This window comes from Musca vetustissima, unplaced genomic scaffold, assembly GCF_032173495.1.
Source record: "Musca vetustissima isolate MV318-11 ecotype Yass unplaced genomic scaffold, APGP_CSIRO_Mvet_v1 utg6078, whole genome shotgun sequence".
Taxonomy (NCBI): domain Eukaryota; kingdom Metazoa; phylum Arthropoda; class Insecta; order Diptera; family Muscidae; genus Musca; species Musca vetustissima.
The window spans coordinates 8,738-17,474 of NW_026885488.1; positions in this window are offsets into that span (position 1 = coordinate 8,738).

The following is an 8,737-nucleotide window of genomic DNA, read 5'->3' on the forward strand; positions in this document are numbered from 1 at the left end:
ACCGTTGACAAAAAAGGAAGAGATGACACAAAATAAACTTTTGAAAGTCAAACTAAAAATAGTCATAAAGGAGAGGAGGAGAGGGAGGCAGCAGTAGCAGTAGGAAACAACTTGAAGAAGAAGAAGAAGAGTCCAAAGTGCGGCCATACCAATAAATCATGGGTCATTTTTTGTTGTTGCTGCTGGTGGCTGGCTAGGGGGCTTGGTAATTTGGAATGTTGGAAATGAAATACAAAAAACAACTACAAATGAGAAGAAGAGGAAGAATACAAAAACAAGAAATAAAAAGAAAATACAACACACAGACACAGTTTCAAAATAAAAAAATGTATGGCAAAAAGGGGGCAGAGGAAGGGAATTACAGAGAATTCATGCAAAAAAAATCAATTTTTATTCTCTATACTATACTCTATAGAGTCTATAGCACAGTCGGGCGAAGCACCGCACGCGTGCACTCTCGCGAGAGTAAGTATCACTATTCTCTCACACACATTCAACTGAACCAATTGAAAAACCATTGACACATACACAAAGACAAGTGCGTGAGAACAGAATTTTTTACGCTCTGCCCGTGCCTGGTCTATAGCCACAGATTTAGCACAACTTGCAGACAACAATACAGACAACAACAACAGCAAAGTTCACATACTTTTACATAATATAAACAGATGTGTGTATGTAGGTAGTGTAAGTGTGTATCCACAAAATACCACTACTCTCACAGATACTCTTGGTGGCATTTTTGTATCAGTGTGTGTGTTGGTATGTATGCAAAATACACCGACACGGCGAGACGAGCCCCCTTTCTAAAACTGGAAATATGAATCGGTGTGTTCGCAGCAAGCTTCGCTGTACATAACGTGATGGAAATGTGGGTTGGTCGGCTGGCTGGCAGAGGGTTAAGGGGAATCACGCTGTAGCGGTGGTATGTGTATGCATTGAATATATTTGTAGAGTACGCGATGTGTACTCGCGGAGTGTATCTGAACCTGGGTAAAAGGGAGGCTGAAGGAGGGAGAGAGTGATTTCATTGTGGAATATTTTTACTGTTTCGTCGAAGTATACTATATATAGCAGGGCTGTCCACACTAATACATTAAAATTTTGTGATTGTATATGTTTGAAATACTCTTTCTGTTTCTATATCATATACTGTGAGAAATTTTTAAAAATATTTTTTTTTCAAATGTTAAGGAAGAAACTATTTTATGTTCAATGCAAATATGGTTGTTGATGATACATTTTTCCATATAGAGATATATCTGTTTCTGTTTTGGACTCCCGCCATAGTATCGGTCACATATTTCGGTTTGTTCCAAACTAATGTTTGCCAAAAATATTCCCATTTTTTCGGTTAGTGTACGAAAACAAACAGGAATAAATGACAATTTTGAAAATATTTTTTTTTATTTTCAAATGTTTCTCTTTAATAATTGTATGTGTGAGTAATTTGACACACACCGACAGCCCATGGGACCTATTTTGGGCACTGCTGATATATAGTATAGGCAAAAAAAAAAATACCCAGTATAAGAGGTGTGTTCGACAGAGGCGGGAGTTGTTATTTGAAAACGAATGCAATTGAAAATTATGTTTGTTTTGTTTTTGAAAAAGAAAAATTCCAAAAGTGGGTTTCTCGGGCAGCCTATGCTGGTTTTTGACCCGAAAGTTTTCGGAAAGGGGTCATATCCGATTCTACCAAACGAGAGCGTGATCAAATCGAGATGCACAGGAGTCAGAATGAAGTCCGGAAATTCTACCAACGAGTAAAACACCAAACCGAAGCATTTGGTGCAGGCACATCCTCCTGTAGAGATGAAGAAAGAAACCTGGTGACAGATACAGACATCGTGTTGAGGGTCTGAAAGGAGCATTTTGAAACGCGTGTGGTGCCAATAGTGGCACTGAAGAAGATGCCCCAGAACCAATAAGAGATGACGGTATAGAGGGTATACCACCTAGCCAAGATGAGGTCAGAGTAGCAAGCAATTCATTATTTAAGACAGGTGGTCAGATGCTGATCAGGAGCATGCACCAACTGATTAGTACAATTTGGCTAAAAGAATGCATGTCCAATGATTTGAACCTTAGCATCCTGTGGCCTGTGCACAAAAAAGGAGACAGGACGATAGGTGCCAACTATAAAGGAATAAGTATCCTTCCCATCCTCCTTGCAGCTGGCAAATCCACCATTGATCGGATTTTCACTCTGCGTCAAATCCTGTAAAACACCCACGAAAAGCACATCGAAACATTCCACCTATTCGTCGTCGACTATACCGCATTCGACAGGTTCAGAGGTGTTTAAAACCATGTCTGCGTTCGGTATTCCTGCAAAATTAATACGACTATCCAGGATAAATTAGGTGGCACAAGGTCATCAGTTAAAGACCGAAAGGATCTATCGGATACCTTCAATACCGAACGTGGATTCAGATCTTTTAACATCCTGCTGGAAAAGGTTATATGGGACGCAATGGTGAAAAGAAATGGCACTATGTATACCAAACAACACATGTTACTCGCCGCCAACGCCGATGACATCGATATAATGGATCGAACATTGCGAGCGGTAACAGCCACCTTTGAACAAAGTGAGAAGGAGTCTGCCAAAGTGGGTCTGGCAGTAAATGGCGAGAAGACCAAGCTGATGATATCAACGCGCAAGACGTGCAGTAGACTCGGACCAACTGTGGAACTTGAGATCTACAGCTTCGAGGTAATTAAGAATTTTAAATACCTTGGTACCGCCATAACTAAAACAAATGAAATCGGTTTTGAAATTCGGAGAAGGATAGTGATGGCCAACAGATGCTACTATGTTCTAAGCAAGCAGTTTAGAAACAAGGCCACCTCCCGCCAGACCAAACTCGCACTTCATAAGATGCTGATATTACCCGTGCTGGAATATGGCATGGGTACTTACACAAGCAACTGAGGTAGCTCTTGGAGTGTTTGAGAGAAAATTTCTCCGAAAGATCTATGGGCCGATCTGCGTCGACGGTGAATATCGGCGTCGAATGAACCACTAGCTTTACAATCTGCACGCGGGCATCGACATAGTTAGTCCTATTGAGCTGCAGCGAGCCTACTGATGGTTCACGCAGAAGGGGAAGGCCACGAATTAGATAGAAAGACTTGTCTGGAAAACCACAAGTGGCCATCCTTAGAGCACTCCAGCATTTAAATGTGAATAAATCTTTTGTGTCTGGTACGTAAGAAAACAGCAGTACTTCAACAGAAATGTTTCGAAAAGTAAAGAATTGATCGAAATCCGCGTTGCAGTGGCCGAAAAATGGGTCGTGAGCTGAACATATCGCAATATTCCATTCGGCAAATATTGAAAAATGAGCTCGGGGTAAAGCCATTGAAATTCCAAAAAGTCCAAGAATTTACACTGCAACAGAAAGAAAATAGAATCAAAAGAGCTAAAGAGTTGCTTCGCTTGGCCGAAAGTGGTGAACTGCCGAATTTGGTTTACTCCGATCAGAAAACGTTGTTCGTTGTCCAGCAGTTTGTAAAAAAACAAAATGATCGTGTTCACTTGCCAAAGAGGACAAGTAAACACTACCAGAACTCAAGCGCCGGCCATGGTGATGGTGTGGGCCGCCATAACAACCGATGGTCGCTCTCCGCTCGTATTAATCGACCGTGGCATCAGAATAAATGCCGACTATTATCGCAAAATCTTCTGGAGGGTGTATTAAAGCCTTGGTCACGCAAACATGTTGGCCGCAGACCTTGGACATTCCAACAGGACTCAGCACCATCACACTCAACACGCTCAACCCAAGAATGCTTGCAAAATGAGATTCCTCGCTTCATTTCCAGCGCACAATGGCCACAAAAATCTTCGAATACCAATTCGTTGGAGTATTTTGGAAATCAAGGTTGGTACTAAAAAAATACTTAAAAAGCAAGCGCTTCGTCGAGAATGACCAAAATACAGCAGATCAACATTCGGGCACAAAATGCTAAGATTTCTCTAGCCAAATTGTACTAAGGATATGGTGCATGCTCTTGACCAGCATCTGACCACCAATCTTGAATAGTTCGGCTGCTTTATTACTCTTCAGCGGCTTCATTGCTACTCTGACCTCATCTTGGCTAGATTGTATACAATCTATACCGTCATCTCTTATGGGTTCTAGGGTATCTTCTTCACCGCCACTATTTGATACAAGAAACTTTGCAAATTGCTCCTTTCTTCCAGGTTTCCATCTTCATCTCTACAAGAGCATGTGCCTGAACCAAAGCCTTCGGGTTGGGTATTTTACTCATTGGTAAATTTTCCGGACTTCATTCTGACTACTGTACATCCCGGCCGAACTTAACGCTTTTCCACTTGTTATACCCTACACCACACTGTGGTACAGTGTATTATGTCATTGTGCATATGTTTATAACAGGCAAAAGTAATCGAGATACCCATGTTTCCTTTTGAGAATATGCACAGAATCACTTTCTGAGTCGATTTGTGCATGTCCGTCTGTCCGTAAATGTATTTTTGTTAACAAAGTACAGGTCGCATTTATAATCCGATTTAAATGAAATTTGGCACAGTTCACTTATTTAGCCCAAGGACGATCCCTATTGAAATTGGAGAAAATCGGTACAGAATTAGATATAGCCCTCATATATATTCCTCTGATTTAATGTAAATGGTGCACCAAAGTCCCTAAATATCTTTCGGTTTGTACGATATTTGGCACAGCGTAATCACTTAGGTGTAGAACGATGTGTGTTAAGTTTCCTGAAATCGGTTTAGATTTAGATATAGCTTCTATATCTGACCAAATGAAAAATTTACTATCGGTTGCAGAATGATTTGTTTACTGATCCAATTTCATTTTACTGGTCCTTTAAAAATGTGACGTCTGTTGTGAAGGGTGAAGGGTATCATATAACCGGCTCAGTCCGACTTTTCTACTTTCCTTACTGGTTTTATTCCGAAGAAGTGGAACAGTTTTTGTCGGTACTACCAATGACACTACACCTGATGTTTTTTTATATTAAACACAGCCTCCTACCCGTTTTCAGATGCATCCGCAAATCCTAACGACTGTCCTCCACCATGCATTTCAGTTAAGTTCAGTTTTTCTTTACTCAAATCAACGTTGACGAATTTATGGTTGCAACATTTTTTTTCAATAAGAAACATCCATCCCTGGCAACTTGTGTGATATTTGATGTTCATGTTTGCACTGAGAGTTAAAGCCAAACAAACACCAACAACAAAGTACTCAGCAAACGGAGAACCCCGCATATAACGAACAGAAGGAAAAAAACAGCAAATATTACAAAAACAACAACAACATTTTACAAATTGTGGCACCATCAACACTGGAAATGTATGTATGGGTGAGTGTAAACGTGTGTGTAATATTCCAAGTCTGTCAATGTGACCGCCACCGGGAGACATAAGTGTGTGAGCAGCAGAGAGCCAAAACACTCTCACTCACATACTCTCCAATGGATGATATGTACCGTATGAAATGTCATCAACGACGAAACTCGAGGCCTTTTCTTAAATTTGATGTTTATGCCGAGTTGAGCAACATTCAGACGCCAGTAGTGGAAGTGTTAATAACAGAGAAACAACAGTTTTAGCATTCAGCGCGTAACACGCAAAGAGGAAAGAAGAGAGCTATTTAGCAAACAAATAATAAATAACAAGAGGAAACAACAAAAAACACAGTATTGCTGGTTTTTCAAGAAAATAAATAATAGGAAATATTAGTGTAAACATATAACAAAAAATTAAGAAACATCTATTTTGACAATAATATTTTCTCAGTGTACAATAAAAGTAAATTAAAAAAAAATTAAATAATATATAACAAAAAGTGAGTAAAAATTAATTATTTTATGAAAATATATTTTTTAAATGAACTTTGGTGTTGTTGATTTCTATAGTGATGTGTTTTAATTAGTTTGTAATTAATAGAAAAAAATTATTGCCAATTTTGTGTGAATTGCCAAAATGTGTGCTACCTACACGTGCCGCCATTAACATTTATAGTAGTGTATCCACATGTGTGTGTGTGTATTTGCGTGTGCCAGTGTAAACTTAAAATGTCAAAGACATGGCACCATAATGTATGTATGTTGTGTACATAAAACACGAGACTCAACTCCACGTATGCTACGACGACAACAACGACCACAGACCCATATCTCAGCAAACCCATTCATGAATCATAAGCATTTTATGCCCTCGTTATCGTTTCGGAATTTTTGTTCGGTGATCTTCAAGAAGGCGGCAATGGTTGTGGACGTATGTACGTGTGTAACAGCACCAACTCCTTCATTTCCTATCATAAAAGGGGAATACTTGGAAGTGTATTCGCTTTTTTTTTACCAATCAAAAAAATGTTTTTGTTCGAGCGATAAGCAGTGGAACAACTAAATATTGCCCCGCAAATTTTATTTTTGCCCAACTATTTTTTTTCAATTTTTTTTTTACTGCTGGTGAAACTTTGATGTTGATGTTTGACAGATTGATGGAATTTTGAGATAAGCCTTGAAACAATTTTTTATTAATTGTTGTGAACTTTGCCGTAAGACACACCACACTCAGTGATAGAGGAAATGGATTGAATGGATGTTTTCGGAATAAAATGGAAGTTTACAATGAATGAATTGAGAAAACAATTATATAAAATTTGGTATAAAATTTATATGACATATGGACCAAATACCTACAATAATCCGAACCACACCAGGAATTTAGATACAAACGAGAGCCTCCAGATAAACAGGCTGTCGCAACCCGCGGATAACACCCGCAGCAACCGAGATAAATAAGAATGATTTTGGGACCATTGAGATCAGATCAATGTAGCCGTATCAGGGCAATATATTGGGCGCCAATTCTCGGAGAACATCCGCAGCTGCCAAGACAAACAAGAATGCTTTTGAGACAATTGAGATCAGGGTGATGTAGCCGTCTCAGGGCGATGTATTGGTGTAATTGACTAGATGTAATCACCACCTGTATCAATTCGACTAACTCTTGAAATTTCAGAGCAGATGAGAGCCTCTTGATCAACAGGCCTACAAAACAGGATTGCATTTTATTCAACTGATTCAGTTGAGGAATCAATTCAAAAATACATGGTGAATACAATCCCATAATAATACATACAAAAAAACTGCACCAAGAAGTGGCTGGCGAATAACAATATAAATTTATTGGAATGGCCTGTTCCAACATGGCAAAGACCCAATACGTACGAAAAAACTGCACCAAACCTATCGAAGACTATAATTTTTAGAATATACGGACAACATCAATTAGAGGATAGTGTCCCACAGCGATCAGTTATGGGAATTAATTCAAGCAACATGGAATGATGTACCGATTTCGATTTGTCAAAATCTTTGTTGATTCTAGGACCCGACGATGCCAAGTAGTTTCAAAAATAAAGTCTGAACAAAATATCTTCAGTCATCTTCAATTCAATGGATTACATCTTCGGAAAATAACCAATAAGCCTTCAGAATTCTGAAAATAAGTTATTTTTTCGAATAAATAACCATCAAACCGTTATCGGATAAAAGCCGGTGTGCTTATAAATGAGTTTTAAGAGAAAACAATCATCGACATCGCCAGAAGAAATGGACATAAAGACATATTTTCCTGGAACAAACTGTGTGAAGTATTGGGTGACAAGTTAAGAGCTGGGTGACAAGTTAAGAGAAGTGAAATAGAAAAATTAAAAAATTAAACGTTAAATAAAGATGTAAAAATGTTGTCTAAAAGACTAGATAGATCGCAAATTTCGTTCCTCAAACATCGTTGTCAACGTTCTGAATCTTCAACCAATAGTGCAGACTTTAAAAAATACATTTTTGAATATCTGCAAGAGGAACCAAAATGTCGATATTAACATAAATTAATGCAGAACGATATCTGGTCCCGTAAATATTTCACATTTAACAGTAGACTCCTTTAGCCGATTGTTATTGACTATAGCCGTTAAAGTCAAACTAAGTGAAGAAACTAAAAAAAACCTTCTCACGAAATAATTCGATACCTTTACGACTTCCGACCTTTAACAATTACAATTCATTGTTTTTCTTCGGAATTTTCCTATTGAAATTTTAGTATTTTCCAATTTCCTGTCCCACATGTCAATATGTTTAGCCACTTCAAGTGATTTATGATCCTTAGCGTTAAGTGATTACAAATTCATGCTGGTTGGGATAATTCAATTTTCCACAAAAAATAAGAATCCCGCATGTGACTGGCACATGTTGCTTGCTGGGTAGCAGCAAACAACCCCTAACAAAATAATTTCAGCATAAATTTGAAAAAAAAAATGGAACCTAGGCCAATGACATTTAGTAGTTGGCCACACTTTTTTTTGAAAACATAAATTAAAATTTTAAAATTATAATTTTAATACTTAAATACAAACTGGTTAGGCCGTTTCTTTTAAAAGTTCAAGGTTTTTTGAAATTCATATATTTATTAGATCAAATACAAGATACCAAATTATCTAGGTATGTTGTTTTTGTGAGGGGGTTGTCGTTGTTGGTGGTGCTGGGGAGGGCTATCACCGTCACCACCAGACTTGAAAGATATGTAGATATATTTAAATGTTCATAATATGCTTTGGCGTCTTAACAACAAACAAATAGACGAAGAAGAATAATATGTATAATCAAAAATATGATAACGATATAATTTTTTATGCGGAAATATAGATGTCTATATATATATATATATATA